We start from the raw sequence: 27,921 nt of genomic DNA, 5'->3' as shown, positions 1-27,921 counted from the left end.
AATATAAAATAGTAGTTCTGGGGATCACAAAACAATTGAACTTGGCCCAAAATATGTCCCTTAGGGAAGTGCATGGCGTGTCCGTTCTTCATTCTTTTGCCATTCCAGAGGCAACAGAAGGCTGTAGGAGGAACTGGGAGCCCTGTCCCTGGGACTTGCAGACCTGACTTTGCCTCCTTCTTAAAAATGGCCTTCTGGCAAAATAAGTTACTGACTAAGGTAAGCAGGCAATTGTTAGGCTTGTTGTAAAATAAGTAAGAGTTGGCAAGGAACCTACATCTCCCACCCAGCCATCATTAGGTAGTTTAGCTTTCTTGAGCAGCAACTGAAAGGGAGAAAGGACAAAATGCTGTTTGAAAGCAAAATATTGGCTGTGGCTAATAATGAAAATGAATCTGGCAGGCGCCATAATAAAATGTATTGGAGATTTTATCCCACCACCCTCCCAAAAAATTCTCCTGCATAGCTTTAATTAACAAAAGTCACTGTTTTCCCCTTCTCTGGTGTTAACTTATTTATAGGCCAACCTGCATATTAAAATCAGTAAATAACTTCCTGTGAATGTTTTTAATAAGGATTTTGAAGAGTATCAGACTCTCTGGCACTGTTTTGATATGTTCATGTGGTTTTCATTTAGTGCAAGGACCTGAATTACATAAGCATAGTCAATAAAGCAGGATATAGCAAGCCCTTCTGCTGTCCAGATGTTAGATGGGATAAAAAACAAGAAAGATGAGATAAAAAACAAGGAAAAAACCCCAGCAACAAACAAACACAACCACAAAACAGAAATTATGGTGTGGAGTTAACCCCATTTATGCTGAAAAAGAACCAACTTCAGTAATGCCTCCCTCCCTTGTCACCTGGTGGTAATTCTAACAGGAGAAGGGGCCGTAGCACAGTCATAGGGCATCTGCCTGAAACCCTGGTGCTGCCAGTTTGTGAAGACATTACTCGATGGACCAATGGTCTGATTTAATATAAGACAGCTTCCTGTGTTCCTAACTGGCCAAGGGTGACCAACTAAAGAGACTGTTTACAAGCATGTGCAATCATTTGGTTGTAAGCAATTCATGTTTCTGAATAATGCAAACAAATGTAGTGGTCTGAAGATGCTTGGGGATGTTTCCACAGTAGGAAAAATGGTCTTTGTTTGTTTTGCTTTGCTGAGAGATAGAGCTAAAGACTGTATGTGGGGGTTTTCCCCTGCTCATGATGTGTGAGGGATGTGTACACACAGAGTAGAGTTTGGTAGCGGAAAAGCCTGGCATTTGGGACAGCATTCCTCCATGCTGATAACCTGATCAAAATCTTTCTGTGGCAGGGCACTGCCAGGAACACACAGCATGCATTCCAGCACCTCTGTCCAAGTGTAACATGGTTTTGGAAGCCTTTCAAAGAAAAAGGTGTGCAGATGTGTCCTTCATTGCTAGACAGTCACATGATTGATCCAGTGCTGCTTTGAGATATAGGAAGCTCAGTGGACACAATGAGCTGAGCATTTGTGCATCTCTAGTATTTGGAGAGAAGCTGGCAGGTCCCCTTTCCCTCTCAGTGGGAGTTGCACGAAACTCAATGCAAGTTGCTCAGGTGATAATGGGGAAAGCAAAGGGGAGACATAGAAAATCCTAATACTGAAGTACATCAACCAACTCCCAGCTGTCCTAGTGTCATATTTAAGTGCTAAGAAGAAGACATGGGTTTAAACTGTCTTCATCTTAGCTGACTCAGCTCTCTACTCCCCTGCTTCCAGTAGTCTTCTGAAAGACTGTGTCAAGTCTGGGTGGTTATTTCTTTGTTGTTATCCTTCTCCCCCCCCCCCCTTATTAAAAAGGCAAGGAATGGGTTAATTAGGTACCACTCAGAGCAATTGGGTGTAACTACCCTTCTTGATCACTATTCAAGACAGAAGCTGAGGCCAGTTTGGATTGTAAACAACAACATCGACCTCTTCCCCCCTACCCCAGAGGGGGGCAGACTAAACTTTATGGCTTGTTGGTATGTTTGTGTGAGGAGGAAGAAAGGGAAGGCCCTACAATCAAGCATGCTGTAAATCATCAGTGTGGTTGGTGCTGGAGGAGGTCCTCCTGGGTGGGGAAGAGAGGTGATGGGGGGGGGGAGGTGGGAGAATTCTAAGGTAATGAGATGATGAACTTTGGAGAGGGGTTGCTATACAATGGCCACAAGAAAAAAGAGAACTAAAATATAGCAAAAAATAAATAAAAATGAATTAGATAGCTGACATAGCCCTGAGTCAGACATACTCAAGAGAAAGGAATTGTAGTTGGATGGTTAGAGGTTTGCTTGTTTCCTGAACTGGGATGACGCATACAAAAGGCTTCACATTTCCTGCAGAAAGAATCCACATTGTGGAAGGCTTTAGGGGATATTTTTTTAAGGGGGAGGAATGGGTTTTTTTGGACTGGGTTTATTTGAGCAGTTCGTTCTGAGGTTTGGTTTTGGAGCAATTTTTGCTTTCTGCTGAAGGAGTCTTTCAGGGTTTCTTCTTAGGAACAGTCTGTAACTCAGTGGTCACATCATTTGCAAGGTCTCTAGAATTCATGGGAATCCAATGAAGCTGAATGTTGGAAGACTCTGGACAGATAAAGTATTTCCTCACACAGCACATAGTTAAACTATGGAACTTGCTCCCATAGGAGGAAGTGATGGCCACTGACCTGGATGACTTTAAAAGGGGGTTGGACAAATTCATGGCTACTGGCTATTTTCTGCCTCCACAGTAATGCTTCTGAATACAAGCTGCTGGAAATTGCAGGAGGACGGGAGTGTTCTTGTGTTTGGGTCTCACTTGCAACTTTCCCACAGGCATATGGTTGGCCATTGTGAGAACACGATGCTAGACAAGATGGGACACTGGCCTGATTCAGCAGCCTCTTCTTATGTCTTTCTGTCCCCAGGTTCACTCCCCAGCATCTCCAAGTAATGCTGGGTATGTCCTCTGCCTGAAACCCTGGAGAGCTGCTGCCAGTCTCTGCAGACAGTACTAAACTACATGGACCAATGGTCCGACTCAGTATAAGGCAGCTCCCTAGTGTAGTGCTTTAAAAAATAGCAGATTATTTAATTGGGACCTTTATTGCACCTTGGCCTATTATGTTATTGTCAGTAAAATTACTTTGCTTTTGCACACTTGCACATACAGATTAATTTAGAGCTGTTTATTTTATGTTTTCCTCTTCAGGCAGTAAGTTCATAATTTTGATCAGGAATTTTCTTAGGCTTTTAAGGAAAATTAGAGGACCAATTTGCATGCTTACTGAATACGAAGACTCTTCAGTGTTAGGCTGTTGTAAGTGAGATCCATATTTTCAAAGTATAGTCCTGTCTTTTGGAATGCTACCTTGATATATCAAATCAGACTATAGGTCTATATCATTATCTGCGCAATTAGCTGTGATTTGTTTTCTCTGTTAATCGTTTTTAGTATGTATTTTTATTGTTGCAAACTGCTTTGGGATTTCTTTTAATGGAAGAAGTAATTCTATTACATAAATAATATACCAGCCTTCCCCAAAGTGGTGCCCTCCAGATATTGAACGAAAGCTCCCAGCAACCCCAGCCAGCATGGCCAACAGTCATGACTGGAGTTATAATCCAAAATATCTGCAGGGTACCAGGTTGAGAAAAGCTGATCTGCATGGACTGTCAGTGGTTCTCGGGGGTTTCAGATAGGGGCCTTTCCTAGCTCTGCTGGAGTTTAGAATCCTTGCATTTTTGCATATACTACTTCAAGACTGTTACCAAGTGAATAAGAATCATTCTTGTTTGCTTCCAAGCTTGGATGTGAAATCTCTCAACTGGAGATTTCTAATCAGATTGGCACACTGTTGTTGGATTAAAAACCCAAGGTGGTGGCTGCCTTATTTGGAAGGCTTTATGTACCAGGTTGGGAATGGGTGGCTTGGTGGGAAGAAGAGAAGACCGCAAGTTCCTGGCTTTATGTGGGGGTCAGATGGTCAGCAAGGATGATAGAAGGCTTGCAGTTGGCTAGGGTCCGCCATCTGGCAATCATAAAACCGGCAATACACATTTTAAAGAGGAGGAATGGCAAGGGAACAAGCTGCAGACAGTTGTCTTAAGATCCCGCCCCTTAAGCAGACACCTTTTTTAGAACTCATTTTCTCTTTGCTAGCTGGGGTGTCTGCACTGAGGGTCAAAAGTTCGCACTGTCCAGATATATTCTCTCTCTCACCCCCTTCCTACCTCTGTGGACAAACTTTTCCCACCCAGCCTGCAAGATAGGAACTGCAATAAGGGGGCAAAAGAATGCAGGCGAATCTGACTTCTCTAAGCCAGCCACTCCTTGTGCTTTTCCTTCCTTCCCACATAGATGACGGCTGGGGTCAGGAAAGATCTGATTGTTAGAAGTAGTTGGAGAACAGACAAATTTCATATGCACCCTGAACATTTTAGAATGCTCTGGTTAGCCAAACTGGTGAAGGCACCCTCCAAAAACAATAAGCTGGCAAGTCCGCTCTTTATCCTTATTGTTTATGGACTGTCCCTCCCTGTTTTGTGTGCAGCCACAAATGTATAAAAGACTGTTCACCTCCCCTCCACAGCGATGTTTCCTGTAAGCCAGGTTTGAAGAATAGGGCCTCCTTTGTGAGGCTTCCACTTCAACCCCATCCAGTGGATTTTTGGATTCAATCGGAATACTCTCTGCCCTATAATACTCCTTAATATCAGAATGCAGCATTTCTCTCGCATCTTAACAGTTTAATAAACTACCTGCACAAAGCTATCCATCAGAGACTCAACAATTGCACTACAGTGGTACCTCTGGTTACGTACTTAATTCGTTCCAGAGGTCCGTTCTTAACCTGAAACTGTTCTTAACCTGAAGCACCACTTTAGCTAACGGGGCCTCCTGCTGCTGCCGCGGCGCCGCAGCGCAATTTCTGTTCTCATCCTGAAGCAAAGTTCTTAACCCGAGGTACTATTTCTGGGTTAGCGGAGTCTGTAACCTGAAGGTAACTTGAGGTACCACTGTACTGGCTTCTCAGAATATTGCAAGGTGTGAGGAGGGTTTGGGATTTTATAGATTTTGCCATTTTGATAATTCTCTTTGTTACCACTTTGGATCCTTGTCTTGCATCCTGCAAGGGCCAAATTCAGCCAGCAGGCCTCTATATCCAGCTCTCCCAAGCCGCTTTCCCTCCTGTTGCTCCCATCCCTCTGAACAGCTGCTAGTTGCCTCCCAGTCAAGGCAGCCATTTTTCTCAAATGTGTAGGCACAAGGTGAGTGCCCAGGAGTAAACCTGGCATTGGGACACCAACAGCTACAAGGGAGAAATACCAGCTGGCAGATAGGGACATTCTGAGAATTTCAGGGATCAAAATCCTGTACTTTGTATCAGATTCTATGCTGGATGCGTGAATCGACAAGTGTGACATTCTGTCCAACCCTTCTGCAAAACAACTTTTTGGGAATTCAGGAAGCTGCCTTATACTGAACTAAAACATTGGTCTGTCTAGCTCAGCATTGTCTACAGTGACTAGCAGCAGTTCTCCAGGTTTTTTCAGAAAGAGGTCTCATTCAGCCCTACCTGGATTGAACCTGGGACCTCCTAGGTGCAAAGCAGATGCTCTACCACTGTGCCACACTCACCAGCCTTCTTCATTCCCCCATATTACAGCCAGTCTGTTTGCATGCTTCAGTTACGTATTGTTTTGGGTTTTTTTAAATGCCCTACTCAGGGGAATTGTTCTCCCACACCCCTTTTACATTAGTGTAAGGACAAACCAGCTTCTCAAGCAAAGATAAGGTGTAAAGCTGGAATAAAATAACGAGGCTCAAGGTGTGATTATTTTATTGCAGTTGCAACATGCAGTCAAACCCAGGTATATTGGCAATATGTATGTGGTAAACTGTTTTCCTTTGCAGATGCTGCATCTCCAGTGTAACAGTTCCATTCTGGAATGCAGCACTGCACATCTGGTCTGCATTACCGCAGAGCTCTGCCATAAACGCCCAGAGAGCTACCTTGGCTTTTTATGTTGAAATGTTTGTATTACACAAATACCCCGTTGCCAAGCAATCTTTATTAAAAGAGCCAGTTTATGCTCCCTGCATTATAATAGAGAGGTGGGGGGGGGTGTCTCAGAAGGTCATATATGTAACACATCTGCAGCTCAAGTTCCTAGTCTCCAAGGGTGTGAGCTGTAGCTGTACTGGACGAAAGGTGGAAGCCACTTTAGTCTTTGACTGAATTAAACTTTTAAAAATCCCATACCGTTTTTGATAGTTCTGGTTATTTTACTGGAAGGGGTGGGGTGTGAGGAAACACAATGTACAATATTTTAAAAATCAAAACAAATGTAAGCTTATTAGAAATTGCAACTGTTGCCATTCTTTCAGACTAATTTTCCCACCAAGAAAAGGTTGCCATCTTTTCTTTTTTACTATCTCTGATCCTTTATCTTTAACTGCATTATCATCATCATCATCATCTTGTGCTGTTTTGGAGAAAATAACTTCATCAGCTAAATGGGAACAGGACCCATAAATACTTAGTAAACTCTACATCAAGAGGACTAGAAAATAACTGGGTTTGCTTGTTTAAGATAAGGATTGTAGTTTAGTGGTAGATCATCTGCTTTGCAAGAAAGCCCTAGGTTCAGTCCCTGACATCCCATGGTAGGGTTGGGAAAGTACTCCTGTTTGAAACCCCAGAGTGCTGCTGTCTGTCATAATACTGAATGATATGGACCAAGGGTCTGACTGTGTAGAAAGGAGCTTGCTATGTTCCTTTGTCTTTTTAAAGAGAAAAATGTAAAGACACTAGGTCTGGCAGCCTATATCCTGGTATTGTCCCATTGGGTGGACCTACGGTTAGTCCTACTCTGAGAAGACACATAGAAATTAATGTGCATGACTAACTTATGCCCATTAATTTCAGTGAGTCTACTCTGAATAGAACTTTGTTTACTATAACTCAGTGGAATTTTCTTATTGACCATTTTACAAGACCATCTTGGCCTATCTCCCCACAAAAAGGAGAGAAAGTAGCTACTATATATAGTGGGATATAGTCAATGTTTGTCCCCCTCAGAGTTAGACACACTGATGCTAAGGACAAACTTAGGTCCATTTATTTCAGTGGGTCCATTCTAAGATGATCTTAGCTGGATCTAGCCCATTGCTTGTTTTGCTGTGGGGTTGATTTTTTTTAAAAAACATAGTTTGGGATCATGGACCAGAACTTTTTGAACCTTCTCTGAAAAATTCACAGTTCTAAGCTGGTTTTCATTATGACATTGGCTTATCCCCTTAATGACATACTATGGCTTTGCATTACGTGCAAACCAAGCCTCCACAAAATAGTGATTCATTTAGAATTCTGGAGGAAGCCATGATAATTTCCTAAATGAGTATAAACTTATACAGGTTTGTAGTGCAGATACTCCCTGCTGCTTCTCCTCCCCCACTTCAGTGAGAGCCAAGGTAGAAATTTTGGGAGAACTAGCTTGTGTGCTTACATTATCAGTTCCTTAAGCCTAGAGATAAATATTTTGCTCTTTCAGCTGCTTTCTTTTCTTTTTAAAGTAAAGGGCGTTTCTCACACAACTGCAGAATCTTAGCAAGAGACATCAAAGCTAGTATGGCAGGAAAAGGAAGAAGGCTGGTGGCTGGCTAAGCTTTTTTAGCATTGTGTCAGTCGCAACTGTCTATCGGAAACCACAAAAAAAGAAGCTGTGCCTTAATCTGTGTAGACCTGCAGTCACAACATGCCTTGTGCTTGTCCAAGAGGCCACTTCCTATCCAGCAGTATCCTTCTGACCTCCCGAATGGCTACTTCCTCTTTTCAACTTCACTGGTGCAGTTCTGCTTCCGCCCCGAAGCATGTTGCTCCTCTGCTGTGCAGTCGGGACTTTCAAGCTTGGCAGCTCCTTTGCTTGCAGAAGTGAGGTCCTCTTAGGTCACAGCGTAAAGTGCATTTGCATGGGTTTGGCAAGGTGGAAGGAACGCCAATGCATCAAACCCAGTTGGCAAGAGGCCCTCTGGACGCTGTTTTAATTAGAAGCACCGTGAAAACTCCCTTTTGTGGTTTCACTTCTCAGGGCCAGAGTTGTGGGAAATGTTTTCTCCAGGTTCCAGCTACCCTGGCTCTTTCAGGTGCATGTTCTGGCTCTTCAGATCCAAGTGAGCCTAGGTGGGGAAGGAACAAGCAAGATAGCTCAGCCTTCCAGGTGTACCTGCCTCTGCCTGTGTTCCAAAAGAGGGCATGGTTGGGTAGGGAGCGTAGGTGCGGCCTAGATTTGGTACAAGAAGATATGTGTACTGAAATTCTCTGGCCTGTGGTTACAAAGCACATACGCACACTTGCTTAAGGAGTCAGGCAGACAAGGAAGCATAAGAACAGGCCAAAACCTGATATTCTCCTACATCCTGTTTTCACAGTGGCCAACCACATGAGCTCTGGTAGATCAGGTTAAAGGCCCATCTAGTCCAGCACTCAATTCTCACAGTGGCCAACCAGATTGCCTATGGGAAACCTGCAAGCAGGACCTTAGTGCAACAGCATTCTCCCCACTTGTGATTCCCAGCAACTGGTATTCAGGGGCATTTGCTGTCTATAACAGTGGAAGCAGAACATAGCAATAGCCAATATCCGCAGGGCCACAGTTTCACCATTTGCCTGCTTTTGAAACATCCCTGACCCGGTGTGCTCACTGTCTACAATCCATCACAAACAACAGAGGAAAATCAAATGAAGGCAGGTTAAAAATGGGGAACAATATACCTTCAAAGAGGGGGGAGTGTTCCTGAGTAGCGTCATCTTGTTATTCTCACTGCTATTGGTCTAAAGTGCCCTAGTGCTTAGGAGGAGGAGGAAAGTCAAGCAGCAGCTGCTTCTTCGTACTCACTTGGAAGGGGCAGGCGAACCGGCAAGGAGGATTTAGGAGCCTCCGGAGGGCAGGCAGGGGGTTAGCTGTGGGCTCCAGTAGGTGCCTGATGATGACAGTCCCTGGTTCACCTTCTTGTGGTGAATTTTATTTCCTGTCCCTCTGACTCTTTTGACCATCTGCCCCCAATAGGCATACATTCCCCCCTTCCAGGTTCAGTTCTCCCACCCATGCCACTTCCACCACCCCCTCTCACTCATTAGTTCAGCTCCATTTTAAGCTTCTTCCTGGGAAGACTGCCAGAAGGTGCATGAGCAGACAGATATGCTTCAAGCACAGTAGATGGACTTTGCGATGAGATTGTGTGTGTGTGTGTGTGTGTGTGTGGATTTGGAATGGCCAGGATCCAGGTTTCCAAGAGCCCACCTGCATCTTCAGTGCTGCATGGCAAATTGCTTTTGAGACTTGCTGCATAATCCTTTGTATACTTGGTTGCAAGTCTCACCATTTTCAACAAAGATTTGCTCCCTTAGTGTTTCAGGGCTGCAAATAAAGAGGTACCATTGTGTCGGGAAGGTAAACAGTGTTTCCTTGCACTCTGGTACTCAACATGGTGTCCCGTTGCACCAGAAGCGGTTTAGTCATGCTGGCCACATAACCCGGAAAGCTGTCTGTGTACAAACGCTAGCTCCCTTGGCCTGAAGCGATATGAGCACTGTACCCCATAGTCACCTTTGACTGGACTTAACCATCCAGGGGTACTTTAGCTTTACCTTTTCTCACCTAGTTTGCATGCGTTTGTCTCATGAAGTTCTGTTTTGTAATTTGGGTTATATAGATAAAAATAAATAAAAATACATTTTATAAAAATAGATTAGTCTTCTGACTTCCTTACACACACACACACACACACACACACACACACACACACACAGTGTGGCCAATGTGGCTACTGTAGGCAGTAAGATTCTTGTCAAAGATTACAGTCTGTCAGTGGCATTTGTGGTGAAGAAGCACTATATTATAGTTGCACCCTTAAAAACTGTGAGCATCTGTGTCTCATCCAGTGGGTTCCCTTTCTCTTTAAAACATAAAGAGGAAGTAAAGATGCCTACTGGGGTTATTTTTCCCAGCACCCCTGCATGACAACTGGGCTGAGCCCTGCTTCTCTCAGGGCTATTTAACAGCCCCATTGATATTCAAAGTGCATGGCTCCATTTGACTGATCTGGGCCAAAAGACCCACTGATGGTTCTTCCTCACAAGAAAAAGACAAGCTGATTCCTGCTCTTCACAACATTGCACATTCTCTTTATTTTTCAAAACCAAGCCAGGTGACTTCCTGATTCCTTTCTGATGTTGGGCTTGAAGGTTGCTGTTATTCAAAACTTCTCCCCTTCTTCCTTTGCAAGACAACAGGCTATTGATGGCTTGAATTGGTCAAAAACCAAATCATCCCCTCTCCTGTGATACATATAACTAAATGGTTCTATAGCCAGAAGGCTAAGTCTTGCACCTCCCTTTTCTCCTTATTATGTTGTTAATAAAACCTTGAAAGTGTGATACCTTCTCATTTCTCAGTACCACTGTCTTGCCACAGAGAGATTAATTCATTCATGCCTAGTGTTATCAGTGCTGATAATAAGATGAAAGCATAGGGTTTCCAGGACTGCTTTGTTTCAAAGCATGGATATGACTGGTCTCCACAGTATGACGGAGCTCTTCCAAAACCTAGCTAATTAAATGATATCATTGTGGCACCCAAACTCAATTTTGCTAAATCCTTCTCCCCAATATGAACTGGTATGAATTTTCTTAGTGGCTGCCACATGATCCACATGTAGATGCATTTCTTTGTGCTCTTGCTTTCCTTACATCCCTCAACTTTTAGTTTACAGTAAAACTTGGGATCTGAGATAAAGCAGAAACCATAGGTACATAGGAAGCTGCCTTATAATTAGTCAAGCCACTGGTCCATCTAGCTCAGTATTGTCTGGAATGATTGGTAGCTGATCTCCAGAGTTTTAGGCAGGGGACATTCCCAGCTCTTCCTGAATATGCTGGAGTTTGAACCACACACCTTATGCATACAAAGGTGACGCTACCATATGGTAGCTACGTTGTGAGTTGTGGGTAATGTATGCTTTCTAATGCTGCAAAGAAAAATAATGTGAGTAGAGGAACGTTGCATTTATTATGCCACGAGATCTTGTGCAGCCTTACAGTAGTTTTTGAAATGTGGGACCGTCAACACCAGAATCATTGCTTGATTTGCTGCTGGAATTGTGCCGCATTAGGGGTGTATTTTAAAATACCTCAGTGTGAAATAACATGCTTATAAAGTAGCGTGTGTGATAAGCATGCATAAGAAATACATAAACTCTGTGTGTGTTGGGGGGGGGGACATGTTGACTGGAATTAAAAAGCAGAATGTGCTTTCAACCCATTCCCTGTGCAGACTGTTAAGGAGTATAAATTAAGAGCCAGGGAAGGAAGGGGTATAGCTTATCCAGTGGAGTTGCCTATCGGTGTTCATGTGCAGAATTAGGTCCCATTTCATATGAGTACAGATTGAAATGATACCAGTTTTTAGCTAGAGACCAGTTGCTCACGACAGAGTCCCTGAGATAGCCTTTCAGCAGAGAACAAAGTGTTCATCCCTTGACGCATGTCCCAGAAACCTCAAAAAGAAAGAAAGGGGGCGGGGGACAAAATGCAGAATCCTTACTTGAGCACTACACTTTTCCATCTATTCCGCAGGGTGCTTCTATCACTCAAAACGTCCCTTCTGCCCATCAAATGCTCTCATCCTGCCCCGCCATTGTAAAACACCCCCAGAGTTCAAAAGGTCATAGCCTTTGCATGCCCTCCCCTACCTGCTTTTATTACTTTCCGTTGCCTTCTCATGACTTGGCATTTCATTACCATCAGCAGCTCTTGCCGAGGTATCAGACAGGTCAGGGATGGGCACTGTGTGTTTTCTCTCTCTTTTACAACATTCTCTGGTGTCTTTCTCAAGATCCCTTTATTTCTTCAGCGGCTGGACAGAGAGTATAAATAACTCCCCAACCTTTAACACATTTGCTGGTTACTTAAGAGAGAGAGGCTTGTTTGCTTAAGTGCTTGACAACTAAGAAGATCCCCCCCCCCTTTAAAAGAAAGGAAAGAGGGAGGTGCACATCTCCTGAAACCTATTGTTGTGGGATTTTAAAAGTCTCTTGTCTCTAATAAAACAAAGGAGAGCGAAGGAGGGCACCAAGGGAAGAAGGGATTTTATCTCCTATCCAGCCAAAACCTTCCCAAAATGGGGTTCTTCACTATAAGCTGCTTCTCTTTCAAATATAATAAGAACAGTACAGAAGCAACATTAAAGCAGATTTGATTTTAAAATGTAGGTCAAACTGCAGCAACTCAGTTTGGGGTGTGTGCATGTGTGTGCACATATTATTATTACGTATTTTTAAATCTGCATTAAGTTAAAGTATTTAAATATATTTTTGGCCTGCTTCACATCATCAGTAGCCTGCTGGGTCCTAACAGAGCCGACATGTGCAGTGGGGAAGCTCTCAGCTTTGTGCAGAAGGGCAGTCACAATTAAAATGGAACCACAATGGTTAAGAATTCTAAGAAAAACACATAGCCAAAATTTATTTTAAATGATCCATGGGGGTGCCCTGAAAGAGGCTATGGCACCATAATGACTGGTGCACTCTTTCTTTTGCTTAGGCTTTTGTGAATCAACTCCCACGCCGTCAGTGGGCTGTAGTACCTTGTGCTGCAACAAATTTGTTGTTTTTACAGGTGCTGCAAGAGCTCCCATTGTTATTGTCATTTCAAACTGAAATGACTGCACTTCTGGAATTAAATGAGATTGAGATTTTATGTGTGTGTGAGAAAAAAGGAAAAGGGAGTCATGCCAGTTATGATTAAAAGTCAGGAGATTGACAAAAACAAAGAAAATGGCAGTATGATGCAAAACCATGGTTTTTCTATACTATGTATTGAAACTATACTGTACAGTGGTACCTCGGGTTACAGATGCTTCAGGTTACAGACGCTTCAGGTTACAGACTCCACTAACCCAGAAATAGTACCTCAGGTTAAGAACTTTGCTTCAGGATGGGAACAGAAACCGTGTGGCGGCGGTGCAGCGGCAGTGGGAGGCCCCATTAACTAAAGTGGTACCTCAGGTTAAGAACAGCTTCAGGTTAAGAACAGACCTCCAGAACGAATTAAGTTCTTAACCAGAGGTACCACTGTACTTTGTATTTTTCGTATTTTATTATTAGGCAGTGTTGGGGTTTCTTAATTGGTGGTTGTAAGCTGCTTTGTGGAAAAAAATTCTCAAAAAGCAGACTATGCATTTTTTAGCAAGTAAAAAATGTTGCTTATTACAAACAAGTTTGACCAGTATATATTTATTTGTGTTTCATGATATGATTGCTAGCCATGATCCAGAGTTCATCATTTGTGTGTTTGATGCGAGAGACTATTGAAAGGAAAAGTTTGAGCAGCCTTATGCTAATTTCCTAAACTGCTTTTTTAAATTCAAAGAGTTTATTTTTAAAAAGCAGAGTGTGCGTTTCAGGTGAACTGCTGAAAGGGAAATTCACAGAATAACTCTGGTGTGCAAGTAAATGCCATGCACACATGCGTATTGATCTTTGACTCCATTTAACTGAGTGCCAATAAACAGGTAGGGTCCAATGTTAGCCTTACTTAGAGTAGACCCACTAAAATTAATGGACCTAAGTAATGCCTATTAATTTTAATGGATGGTTTTCAGTGGGTTTGCTCTGAGTAGAACTGATAATGTATACAGCCACATACCTATGGCATTTGTGCTGCTTTTGTTGTTAAATCCTGGACAGTTTGCATAACTCAACATCTCTCTCTCTCTTTTCTTTTCTCTCCCCCTTCATCTCCATCTGGTCGTGGTGCCACCTGTCTCTTCCTGTGCTGAATGTTGTACAGGTAAGTAATGCCGTACTCCTTACTCAGCGTCTGCTGTGTTAATTTTGCTGCTACCTCTTTGATGAATGTGTCCCACTTCTTGACTTGGAATAATGTACCGTATTTTTTGCTCTATAAGACTCACTTTTCCCCCCCTAAAAAGTAAGGGGAAATGTGTGTGTGTCTTATGGAGCGAATGCAGGCTGTGCAACTATCCCAGAAGCCGGAACAGCAAGAGGGATTGCTGCTTTCACTGCACAGCGAGATTCAGAATATTTTTTTTCCCTTCTTTTCCTCCTCCAAAAACTAGGTGCGTCTTGTGGTCTGGTGCGTCTTATAGAGCGAAAAATACGGTATTTCAGCCTCTGAGTGACCTTTGGAGGATGTGCTTTAGCAGTTTTGCTAAGTGGTAGATGAGGATGGTGTGACATCTCAAGAGGGACTAACTGGCAGCTTTGCCAGTACTGCTGCTTCCTTATGGATATGCGCTAAAAATCAAATGCTCACTAAGGCATCTGAATGCCACAGCAATATAATATATTTTGCCCCTTGTTGTCACTTTGTTCTGGTTTCTTGTGAGCAAATCTTCAATATGCCTTGCTGCTTCTTTTTTAAATAGTAAAGGCAGTCAAGTATCTTTCAAATAGGCCAGTTGCATATTGTTCGAGTGCATGTGTGTTTGTAGTGGGGTGAGGTGCAGTTTGTTATGCAGTTTCCAGAACAATTCTCTCCCCCCCCCCACTTTACTCTGACCAATTTTTTTTTAAAATGGTGTGGCACATAGTTAATTTAGTTTGGCCTCCAGTTCTAAATATTTGCACTGAGGCAACACCAACATGACACCCTATTTTTGTGAAGCTGCCCCAAGATTATAACCAGTTGACCCTTATGGGAAAACTTTCAGTGTTTGCAATGGTGTGAATGTTTAAAATACTGGTGGTCAGATTGGAATGATAGCACAAGCACCCTGCTATGCCTCTGACTGTGACTGTGACTGGTGAGACAGAATCGAGCATTTGGAGATCTATAAAACAAGGATACACACTCAGCATTCCTTAACTGCTCCCTTTGCCCATTGAAAATGATAATTGAAATTTTACACCCACCCACACATACAAAATTATTTATTGTAACCCACTCATGGTGCTTATGGTGTGACATACAAACGTAATAAGTAAATAGAATACAATTGGGAGGTGCACTACACATCTGGAATTGGGCAATAAATATTTCAGATGAGAGAGTTAAGAGAGATTGTGGCTTCCAGGATAAGTTTGTGTGAGAGAGTGGCCTTTCATAAGCAAGATAGTCATGCACAATACTGTACTCTGAAATCCATGTTAGGTGCCCAGATACTCCTTTTCATAATTTTACTTGTTCGGTCAGGGATGGGAAACCTGCAGCCCTTCTAGTGCTGTTTCCTTGTGTTGCATTTTGTGGGAGGGACATGTCCATTTGTGCTCTGTGAAGCAGACATGAGGGGGAACCTCAGGCCCTGTAGATATTGTTGAGGACTCCAAACTCCTATCAGCAGTATCCATCATTGTAAGTGGTCATGGATGATGGGTATTGTAGCTCAGAAACAACTGGAGGAACACAGGCTCCCTGTTGCCTGTGTTGGAGCATAGGGACATAATAATAGTGTTCACCACCACCAGAGAAATAGCATGAATGAGCGGTTAAATAGCCAGCCCACATGAAGCTGTTTTTCACACCTGTCTCCTAGTATCAGATCTGGCACCTTTTGCATAAAATCTCACACCCTTTACACAGATTACTGTGTCCCTCAGGCTTTCAGAGTGACAGACATTCCCCTTCTCAATGTCACTTGGGCAGTTAGATCCCCCTGTAAGCATTGTGACATTTTAGTTGGCTGTGCTGTCACCCCTTTGCTGCTTTTGGGGATGCCCTGCATCAGATCCCAGCCATTATTATTTTTAAAAGTGTTGTTTCCAATGTTCCATTGTTCTTGTTGTGAGGAGATCAGAAGGGCTCAAACTATATTATTCAATTTTCAAGTATTATTATATGAATGATGGGCATCAGTTTTATTATGCTTATTTTTGTGTTGCGGACCTGTCAGAAGTTTTAATTCAGGTCCACATTGTAGTGCATCAACATCTGGAGGGCCACAGGTTCCTCAACCGTGATCTTAGAAGGATCAAGATACATTCAAGTGATGGGAAACATCACTCTCACTGTCAGTCAGAGCAGATAATTCTGGACTAGATGAATGAATGAATCCTGTTATAAGGCCGTTTCTTATGGAAATCTTTGGACCAGAGCTGGATATTGTGGTTTGTCAACATCTGGCAGGTCTACACAGTGGCTGCAGATGTGGCTGAGGAGAACTAGCTATTTGTCAGTTTGGTAAAGGGATGGGAGAAGTGTATAAACGATTAAATGAGATGAGGAGTTTGCTTCCCAGCAAAGCCTGTTTTTGCTAATGAAGAAATAGCTGCTTATCAGTCAGAAGGAGGTCTTTGAAAGCTTGTTCAAGGGTTAAAGTTACAGGCTGGAGTGCTCTTTACAGTCCTCTTAAGCATAAGGACTCCTTTGGAATGTGTGAAAGAGGCAAGTGATGTTGAAGATAAGAATGAACTCTGAACTGCCTTACTATGCTGCAATCCAGTTTGTGCATTAATGTCCCGCAACAGAAAGAGCAGAATAAATTTCCCACACACTTGCGCTCTTTTTTATTAAAAAAAAGTATGAGGAAATCGCTTGGTTATTAAGATCCTTGAGAATAAATGAATATTACACAGGCTTCTGAAGTGGAATAAAATAATTAAGTGGTGTTCTACAGTGGATAATAAATAATTAAGCCTGGCTCATGTTTTAACTGGAAGGTGTGTTCAGACTAATTTAGTCAAATGTGACTGTTTTGAATAGTTATTTCATTTATTTACACCAGCGGAATGGTAGATAGATAGCGAAAGCTCTTTGTGCAAAGCATTTTGCATTTTGCAGTGCTAGTTATAAAGTATGTGCATTCTGACACCACATTATCAGTGAACAGTTTCAGGGAACTGGAGACTCAGAAATGAGGTGAAAAAAAGCAGTGCACCAATTGGCACAGTGACAATCACTCAATGGGGTGGGCACTTTTGTGGGAGGCAAAATCCCCATTGCAACTACAACAGGGGTCAGTAAGGTTTATCTTGCTTGGGCTGGATCAGTCCCGCGGAGATCCCTCCGTGGGCCAGTGCCCGTGGTTTTTGGCATCTGTGCGTGCGCAGACGCGATTTCCGGCACCATGGAAGTGAGTTCCTGCACCTCGCTGCAGTGGTTTAGCGCAGCGTAGCACATGAGCGGGCAACTCGATTCTGGGGCGGCTTGTGGGCCGGTCAAATGACCTCCGTGGACTGCTTCCGGCCCATGGGCCTTAGGTTGCTGACCCCTGAACTACAGTGTGCGATCTGACAAGTATGGGAAGGAAGAGGTGTTTAGGCTGGGTTGTGGGGGCAGGTCAACATCATCTTCCTTGGATGGGCATTCACTAACAGATTCTCTACCCCTCCACCGTATACATGCCTGTATTCTGAAAGGTTGTTCAGGGTTTGATTAGCAAAACCAAGGGCCAGGGTAAGAAGCTAGGTAAGAGGAATTGTAAGTGGTTCCTGCCATTCCCAAGCTTACGATGCTCCCAAAGCTGTCACCTAAGATACCGCTTGTGGAAAAGATCCATTTACCTACCGTGGACCCTTTTATTTCTCTCTTAGTGACCACCCACTTTTTGTGGGGAAGGGCCATGCAATTGTAAATGTCAGAGAGAAGCTTGCATGAACTTACCACTCACTTATTTGTACCACCAGCCCTCCAAAATGTGCCTGCCACATGCTTACAAGTTGCACCCCCTAAAACATAGTTATGCTCTGTTGTCAAGGTAACCAGTTTTTAAAATATGCTAATCTTACTTTGGTTGGTAATACAGTTCTGCTAGGGATATCAGGCACAATTAAAATAAAATAAAATAAAGGCGAGTGCTTAGTTTTATTCCTCGACCCATTCAAATGTTTGAATAGCTTATGAATGGTCTGAATTTTATGAGGTGTTTTAAGTGCAGGTTTTGTGTGTGCAAGTAATACACAAGTTGGGAAGGTAAGTGTGCAAATTCTACTTCCCAATTTATGTATTTTGTAATGAAGAACTCACCACCAACACCCACCCTCACCCTCTTGAGCCACACTTCAGACACCAAGTAGTGCACGTGATTTTCTGCAAAGATAATCTCAAAGGAGAAGTGGGAGGAAGTAATGTTTAAAATGAAAAAGAAATCCAAAGTTTCTTTTCTGTTGCAAGTTATTTAATTTAGCACCACAGCCTGCAATCTTGCAGCTCCCTTCTGGTATAACCCTTTTTCTTCAAGGTGTCTGGACAGTGACAGTGATGTATAAATGTCAAGGAAAGCTGTTCTTTTATTTCTGCACTTGCATCAATATGATGCCAACTCAAATAAGGACAGGGAGTGCAAATTGTTAAGCTACTGCTGCATGGAAGGTGACGACTTCTCCTTCTAGTGTTGCAGCACCATATGTTTGGATGACCCTAGTGCACACATGTTCCCATAGTCCAGGGCCCACTGGTAAATTCCAGATAGTGGGATTCTAATTTAGCAAAGCATGCAAATCTTTGAAAACGCAGTGAGGTTTTTAGGACTAAATTACTGTACTAAGTGCCAAGACCTCAGCCCCCCCAAGAGTCTTACATATCACATAGATATGGAACCTGATTTCTGCCCCATGTTGTCAAGTCCTCGGGGACAGAGATGACAATCTGTGGTGGAACATCTGATATGATGCATCTTTAGGTCAAGGGAGGAGTTTGTCATAGAGGAGAATTCTGTGGACCACTGCTTAGCTTGAATGGACCATTTCAACTCCCTGTTCCAGTACTCATGGAGGTATGATATCTGTCTGTGAATCACCAATACAAGCAGGCACTATGACAGAACAATTAATATGCCACCGAGAATCCCACCCCCCAAGTAAAATAGAGCAAAACAGAGCCCTTTTAATTTTAACGCCCCAGTAATATTGTTAATCTCTTATGCAGCATGTTAAAAACCCCTGGAATCATCATCATCCTTTCCAAGAAGAAGACCCCAGAACGCCTCTCCCTCTGTGCGTGTATCCAATTAGCAGACTGAGCCTGGCACCCAGAATCTTCTTCATTGACAATAGAGCAAGAAGTTTTATCACCCACTAGTGTATGCAGACCCATAAAAAATTCCAGTCCCTGAAACGGGGGCCAAGGCACAGTAGGCTTGGTTGGAGGGATTCAAGGAGGGGGCAAGGGTCACAGGTCAGGACCTTTCTACAGGATGAACAGAAGCGGCTTTGACTCGTTAGTGAAATGACCGTAATGGATGATGGGCTTAAAAAACAAGGTCTCTTGGGAGGGTAGAGAAGGCAAGAAACATAGAATCCCAAAGTGCCAGTATTTTAAGAAACAACCCCCCCCTTTTTTTTCTTTTTTCATAAATAATGCTGATGTTCCAAGATTCACATTCATATGTGGTGTTGTGGACAGACAGAGTGTAGGGTTTGTAGTGTTCATGATTAACCACAAATAATTATTTTTTCCGCTTAAAATGACCCCAAGGCAGCTTTATAGAAAAAAATAGGCTCAAGTCACTCTGTCAACCCCAGAACAAATTGAGGGCCATTTCACATGATCATCTTTGAAGTAGAAGCAGGGAGCATTTTCCTTTGGGTATTCACATGTTAAAGCAATCCTGTGAAATGACTCCTTGTGATAAAACTGCTAGCCTGGGGTGAGGGTGGAGAAAGGCTTGAGGGAAGGTTTTGTGTGTGTTTCTTTTTCTTTTGAATAATGTGTAATAACTTTTGTGTTATGAATACAGCTTTGCACTTTCTTTTTAAAATAAACTTTTACTTTCTTTGTGAATAAACAACATATTGTGCTGATCACCTCAATAAATGTTGTCTTGAATTCACCCTGCTCTTTTCTGAGTTAGTTTGAAGAACAATACATGTGCATATTATAGGTTCCACAGAATCTTTGGTCTGCCACAGCCTAAGATGCAGGGAAAGAATGTTAGATAGGAATGGCAAAAAAGTGTAAGAGGGTTGTGCTTTTTTTCTAGCCACTCATGCTGGAAATCTTGTTGCTAGTCAGCTAAAATACCTAGACCACAGAGAGCTAGTCACATGTGAGTGTTTTATTACCATAGAATTAGCTACCTTTTAAAAAAATTAAATAGGCACTGCACTCCTTCTCTCTTTTTAATTTGTTCAAAGCCATACAAGGCCTTTTCAGCTTACCCGCTGAGTGTACATTTTGCTGTGCGTACCACAGCTGCCTGGTCATAGAAGGGAACCTTGAGAAAGGAGACTGTGTAGAGTTCTTTTCAAGGTTGCTTAATGATGTATTTCAAATACGAATGTGAAAAGGTGGTGGTGGGGAAAGTGAGAATGAACAGCACTTAGGATGGGCCACCCACCCCCATATGCTTGGGGAGAGGAGAATCGGTAAAAAGTGAGGTTTCAAATGCCACCCACAGCTGAGTCTCTCTGACCCCGGAAGGAAATGTATAACACCTTCTTCTCCTTCTTCTTCTTCTTCTCTATCTCTATCTCTGTGTCTGTTTTGTTTTTGTTTTTTGCCTGTAGCTGTTTCATTGTGGAGGAGGGAGGTAACTTAGAAGTGAATTTAGAGAACCTGGTGATCATTCCTCTGCCCTTTCCCATGAGAATGGTATTACAGTATAAGAAGCAGGAGAGGAGGAAGAGGGGGGAGGGGGAGAGGGAGGGAGAATAAATATGAATGATAATAGATGGGCTGGAAGTGTTGCCTGATGGGCAGCACCCTTTCAGGTTTCTCTATCTCTCTGAGCTTGCATTAATTTTTAATCACTTCCTCCAGTTGGTATGTAACAATCATCTTTAGGTTGACTTTGTGCACTGGCTCCTGCGTTTGCTGGGTTTTTGTTTTTTGCCTGCAAGCTGAGTAGGACTGGGTATCTAAAATTAAAATGGGATGAGACATGACCTTCACTTTTGGGTGAGATCCTGGCCTTGTGACACCAGTGTAAAAACAGATACCTTTTGCTTGGCTGGTCTCTCCCCAGCCCCCCTACCCCCCTTCACAAAACACCAGCTCCAGCCTCCTTGTGCTTCTAAGATTAATTTTCACATCTGGGCTGCAGATGCAAAGGCGAGGATCCGTTGTGGATAATTATGGAGTTGACGTCCTCTTCTCAAGCAGCTGCTGGCATTTTTATACATGGCGTGTCTGTTGCAGTTTCACCCGTAGGTTTAGGGGATTTGATTTGTACATCATCTCTCTAGTCACATAAATATTTTGGAGGATGTGTAATGTACCTAGCCTCTGTTTTTGTTTTTGAACCATCTAGTCCAGCATGGATCAGGCCAAAAGCCCATGTAATCCAGCATTCTGCTATCACAGTGGCCAATCAGATTCCCCAGTAGAAGCCTTCAAACAGGACCTGAGTGTGACATCGCTCTCCCTACTTGTGACTCTTAGCAACTGGCATTCAGAGGCATAGTGCACACAATCTTGGCTAGTAGCCATTGATATCCTTATTCCTTGTTAAATTGCCTAATAGCCATTCAAGTCGGTGGCCATCACTATGTTTTCTCGTAGCAAATTCCATGCTTTAAAGATGCAGTGTGTGGAAGTACTTCCTCTTTTCTACCCTGAGTCTCCCACCATTCAGTTTAGCTGGATTTCCCCCATTGTTTGTTAGCAGGGAGAAACAAAACAGCCCAGATTGGTTTGTTCACAGTAAACCATTAACTACAGTTTATAGCAGTGATGTCCAAACTGTTTTCAAAGAGGGCCAGATTGGATGATGTGAAGGGCCAAGAGGGCCAACCAAAATTGTTGAGCTTTTTGGGGGGATTGAAGTTGTTGAGATCTTTTTAGGATTTTACCAGGAAATAAACTGCCACAGGCGCTGGATTAAACCGACAGGCAGACCGGATTATGCCCCCGAAATGGACTTTGGACATGCCTGGTTTATAGTCATGTGGGAATTAGGCCACTGTCAAAATAAACTCCTTGCTGCCTTTAGAAATGTACAATGCAACTGTGCTTGTGTTTAGACTGCCAGGTGTCCTGCAAGGTTGAATTTAGGATAGTTTTTATGATTCAGGGATGTTGGTTGGCAAATGTAGGGAAACCACTTGATCTGTCAGAATAACAAGGGCACCTTTGAAGAGTAAGGGCTCCTACAGTCATCCCTTTTTATTGTGCATTCATAACGACTTGTTCTCATCATGATGGTATTGGTTTGATTAGACACGATCCCCATTTTGAATACTGTTTTGCGTCTGCAGAAGTTTCAGGGCAGATGTACTTTGTATCCAATCACTTCATGTCCTGTAACTTCCTGCTGAAATCCTGTAACTTTTCAAACTGCAAATGTTCCAGGGTTTTTGTTGTTTGTTTCTGCTCTGGTTTCTCTCATGCTGTACTGCAAAAGGGCCCTTCTGGGTGGCAGTAATGCTATGACACTGGGGGGGGGGGAGCACTGCTGAACAACTAAAAGCATAATGAAAATCCATTATAAATCCATTGCTAATGCATAATTATTGCGTCAGTGACATTTTGGAGAATAAGCCCCTCCCCCAAAAAATTCTAGAGGGACCCTAACAGATTTATTTGGGCAGTACTTTTTGTAGACTTGAGTCCTCTTCTAGCATCTGCTGAAGTGGACTCTAGTCTGTGAAATCTTATGCCATAAGAAATTTGTTGGTGCCCCAAGGCTCTCTTGCTGCTGCAACAGGCTCCTATGACTATCCCTTTCACAGATGGATGTGTGTTCACTGCTAGGAAAGTATTTAATGACAGGTGGCAACACTCAGGCTACTTCCAGTGGCTATAGTAGTGAGTGAGTGTGAGAAGAGGGGCTGCAGAGTCATATTCAGAGTAGTACTCATTGAAATTAATGGACATGACAAGCTTAGGCTCATTATTTTTAATTGATCTACTTTGAGTAGGACTTAGTTGTTTACAACCCTAGTTACTGATTTATAAGTGTTTTTTTTAAACAGCGTATACGATTAAAAGGGGGTGGGGAAGGTCTGATATGTGGTGTTTGCCTTTCTCAGTAGATAGTTGAGGAAAACCACACATGCCGAATTAAAAAAAAATGCAGCAGAGTGCAGGTTTTTGCCATGTGCACACGCCTTTTCTAGATAAATGTCTTCCTGTGACTTTAAGAATGTCTGCAAAATGAGTCAGCTCAGCTACAGGAGGCGTCAGACAGGCCAGGCAGACTGAGGGAGATGGGTGGGGGAGGGTGATGGCGAGGGAGGAGGTGGAGGGAGTGCGCTCAGAGGACAGAACAGCCACAGTCTGGGCTCTCAGCCTCCTGGCTAGACTGTAGAAACTTCTAATGGAGCTCCTGAGCTCAGCTCTCCACCCTCCCCTTCCTGAAGCTTGGCTGGAGGGGAGGGGGGAACCTGGCTGGCTTTTTTGTCATGCTCTTCCACTGCACAGTGACCTTGCCTGCAAATAACACACAGGAATTCAGAAGGGGCGTCTTACACGTGGAGATTGGTACAGGCAGAAAATGAGTGTACACATGAATGAATGAATGAATGAATGAATATATAAATAAATCAAGAGTAGGGTTGCAACCCAGTTTTTCGTTTTGTGCTGAAAAACATGGCTTGGTGTGCTGTTTTAATATAAATTAGAGAGAGCTGATTCTGTGCCCCCCCCCCATTTTATATGATTGCTTCTGTTGCAGTCTCCAAACATTTTCATCAAGGTAGCAGGCAAGTGGGTATATTTTTTTTTAGGAAGGTGCCCCTTTTGGGGGTGGGGGTGAACTATGTGGATAAACAAGGAAGAAATTATCCAGTTACTCTGAACTGTGTCTGTATCAATGTGACATAAGGAAATTAGCGATCACTCGGTGTGTAAAGTGTTCACATAAAGCAGAATTTAGACATTGAGTATTAAAAGGTGGACAAGTTGAAAATGTACATAGTGTGAAATGAGGAAATTAGAGATTTTTAAATGTTTTTTCATAAACACTTAAGCAAAATTTTTAGTCTTGAAATATATGCATAGGGGACAAGTAGATATGGTTTTACGTTTTCTGCTTTAAAATATTTTAAATTTTCCCCTCCCTGGACAAGTTTTAAAAAATAATGATTTGACCTATTGCATTGCAGGATTTCCTAACTTTTTAATTTAATTTAATTTTTAAAGAGTACTTCACTCTTGAGTTCAGGGTTACATTGGAGTTCCATTTCTGAAATCTTTTCACCCCTTTAAAATAACCTTTTCACAATAAACACTGTCCAGACATTATGCCCAAACAGGAAATATCATCTAGTGTTGGGGCATTGTGGCTGTATGTACCAGCCCAGACTTCTCAGATGTTGACCTTCTCATTCTCAGCAAGGAGACTGAAAGGGGATTATCATCATTCACTTGAATGCGAGTAGAAGCCTCTTTGCAATTGGTAACCCTGATAAAACAGGTCTCTTCATACCACAGAGGCGTCTTCACATATTCAAATGAACACAAACCTTCCCTGCTCAACACATGATGATGTTATTATTTGATCACCTTTTATACATCTCAGAATGATTTACAAAGGTATTAAAAACATCCAAAAATAGCTTTAAAAACAACTGAATATATATTTTTAAAAACAATACAAAGTGAACACCCAAGACAAAGACCCTTTCATCCAGCTGGAAAACTTGTACAAACAAAAAAGTCTTCAGTTGTTTGCAGAAGTGCAGATAAGTGGGTGCCTGTCATGCTGTTGCACCAAACGGGGCAACCACACTGAAGACCGTGCTCTAAATTACTGCGGAGTGAGCTTCTGATACTTTTGGACTTGAAAGAGAAACTCCCGCATAACACAATGACCTTCTGGTTATATAAGGAATAAGGTGGTCTCTCAGGTAACCTGGTCCTGAGTTGTATAGGGCTTTATTTGTTAGTACCAAAACCTTGAACTTGGCCCCAACATAGGTTGATATTTCCTTTTTCAGGCGTAACACCTGAACACACTTCTGTCAGATGACTCAAATAGCTACGGGGAGGGAGTAAACGTCTGTGTTATTGACTGTTCATCTCCTGCTTTCTTGCTGATTTTACAAACAAATTGGCTTCTTGTTACTGAATCCTGAAGTTAACCTTTAGCCAGTATACATTAAAAGGACAGATTCACAGAAGCAGGTTGTTCCACCTGCTTTCTTTACCCTTTATTGTGTAATCTGTGACTGTGCCAGATGCTTCTTCAGACGTATATTAGAAATGTGTAATGTGTAAGAAAGGGAAAATTGATTATGCAGAAGTGGCTTTAATTAAAACTTGTTTTTCACGTCTGCTCTCCTTTGTTTATGTCTGTGTGGCAAGGCAACGCCACTCCCTGTAGTGGGAACTTCTTGGAGAAGTTCAGCTGCTGGTGCAATCAAAGGTAATTTTGTTTGTGCAAGATATTTATCTCTGAAGCAATGGCCAAGAATAGGGGTTAAGGAGAGGACAGGAGGCAGAAAGCACAGTGCCTCCACCTGACTGTCAATCCTTATAACTTTTTAATGGCTTCCTAATGGAGTCCCATACCATTCTGTCTTGAGGTTTCCTGAAGTACATTGGTTACTACAGTTCTACAGTGACTTAAGGAATGAATGACAGCAAGCACTGATCCAAATAGTTGATGCATCAATTTGAGCATTTACCATCTAGTAGCTGCCTAATTCAGCATCCCCTCACTTGTTTCTGCATGTGTTTTAGTTGGGCATCAAAGCATATTCTACCCAAAGTGCAATTCTTCTGGGGGAGACTGGGACAATGTCCCAATTTGGGGATAGTGGTTTAGGTAATTAGAACTGTTCCCACATTACATTGGTAAAAGAAGTAACCCAACTCTATGAGTTATTGAGTGGCATTCATACATCTTGTTGTTGGAAGCTAATGAGATGCAATCTTGCAAGAATTTACCCTTGGCTACTAGGGGACTCTTGAGAGTGGCTAGGCTTTTGCAACACATGCCGAGTAGTTCAAGGCAACTGCTTATGATGGATTTAAAAATAATAATTGTAATTGATAGTGACAAAAATTACTGTTTCCAGGATAGCCCCAGTGTGAGATGTTAGCCACTCCAGGTCTACACTGACTGGGCAGTGGCTCTCCAGGAGTCCTTCCAGCTGTACCTGAGGTTCTAGAGAATGAACATGACCTTATTTGCATGCAGACTCTGCCACTGAATTATGGATTTCCTACCTACACTAGAGTTGTTTCAGTGAGGAATGTGCCAGTTTTCAAGGAAGGCGGCACAGTTTTAGCTTTCAGGTGCAGGCTGTGACAACATAACCAAATTTTGTTGGTTTGGGCAATTCATGACACCCTTGAGTTGATAATTGAGGTTTCATTTTGTTTTGGGCAAAGCCGTAAATAAATACTAGGCAAACAACAGTTGGGAATGTCACCACCTAAAACATTCGGGACAAACATTTCTGCTCTTTCTCTGGGTTCTCCAGACTGCTTGGTAAATGCCAACCAGCAATATAGGAAGCCGCCTTATGCAGAGTCATGCCACCGGTCTATCTAGCTCTATATTGTCTACACTAGGAGCAGCTCTCCAGGGTTTCAGACTCAGAGGATATTCCCAGCACCACTTGGAGATGCCAGGGATTGAACCTAGGACCTTCTGCATGCAAAGTGTGTGCTCTAACCACTGAGCTACGACCCTTCCCTTAAGACATAGGAAGCTGCCTTATACTGAATCTGTCTAGCTCAGTATTGTCTGCATGCCAAGGTTCCATGAAGGGGTCTCTCCTGGCCCTACCTGGAGATGACAGGGATTGAACTTGGGACCTTCTGCATGTGAAGCATGCTCTATTGCTGAGCTATGGCACTTTTCCACCTGGGTAATGTTGTTTCAGCCTCACCAGGGAAATTTGAGAGGGCTTAGGACCTGTAATTTTGTGTGTGTGTGCAACAGATTCTCTTCTTGATTACCTCTTTTTGTTTCTCTTTAAATGCCCATTACCAAAATAACTTTTACAATGAATTTTTTGTCTTTTCTTCTAACCCCAATGGGTCATGGTGACTTTAAAACTGCTAGAAGTATATCCTAGTCAGTTCTGTCTAGACTATTTCATTATCTAATCTGATAATCACAACAAGGTGGAATGTCTGTGGAACTTTGTATCTCATTTTTAAAGTTTCATAATTATCACTTCAAGATCACTGTCAAAGTACACCACCTATCTATATCCCTCATTGCAGCTACTTTGTGAGGTGGGTTCTTGTGCCCATTTTACATATGAGAAACTGAGCTTTACTTTAATGGTAATCTAAGACCACAGGCATGACTTTCAGGTGTGACTTTTACACCCCCAATGTACAACCTCTTACCTTTAACTTGCTCACTTATTAATTACTGAAACTAAGCTATATTAGTAATCCAGATAATTTTGTAATGGTATAGAAATGCAAAAGGAATGCCACATGTATATTTGGAAAAAGTAATCCTGGATGGTTAATTCCAGTCAAAGGCGACTATGGGGTGCGGCGCTCATCTCGCTTCAGGCCGAGGGAGCCGGCATTTGTCCACAGTCAGCTTTCTGGGTCATGTGGCCTGCATGACTAAACTGCTTCTGGTGCAACAGAACACCATGACAGAAGCCAGAGCACACGGAAACACTGTTTACCTTCCTGCCACAGCGGTACCTATTTATCTACTTGAATTAGTGTGCTTTCGAACTGCTAGGTTGGCAGAAACTGGGACAGAGCAATGGGAGCTCACCACTGTCATGCAGATTCGAACCGCCCACCTTCTGAATGTGGCTATACCAAGTTCAGTGAAATCTGTGTTTATTTCCTAAGGTCCCTAGTGGTGCTGTCTATAACACCACAGGTTCTTTTTGAGATTTTAACACCAGCCCAAGCTAGGATGGGTCTAGCAGGGTGCAATAATCTATTCTTTTAAACCCACACACCCATGAATTTAGTGTAGGGCAGGGTGGAAAGAGGCAAGAGAGAGTACCAACACAGGTTAAAGATCTTGGCACGTGTGGAATGCAGGGGTTATCTGACCCCCTGCACAACCTCTGTGCAAATGAACTCTTAGACTAAC

General features: G+C 42.7%; 1 protein-coding gene and 1 long non-coding RNA gene across 5 annotated transcripts in view; one reads left to right on the top strand and one right to left on the bottom strand.

The window, feature by feature from the left end:
* SKI (SKI proto-oncogene) overlaps positions 1-27,921 on the top strand; it is a 152,362-nt gene that overhangs the window by 50,029 nt on the left and 74,412 nt on the right. The window lies entirely within an intron of this gene.
* LOC309536591 lies at positions 18,224-20,527 on the bottom strand. Its single transcript, XR_014221655.1, has 2 exons — positions 19,758-20,527; positions 18,224-18,739 (listed from the first exon to the last, which is right to left on the bottom strand). It is a non-coding gene; the product is annotated as an uncharacterized lncRNA (long non-coding RNA).

This window comes from Podarcis vaucheri, assembly GCF_965113315.1.
Source record: "Podarcis vaucheri genome assembly, chromosome: 7".
Classification (NCBI taxonomy): domain Eukaryota; kingdom Metazoa; phylum Chordata; class Lepidosauria; order Squamata; family Lacertidae; genus Podarcis; species Podarcis vaucheri.
Note: the sequence above shows the minus strand (reverse complement) of the source record. Positions and strands in the feature narration are given on the sequence as shown.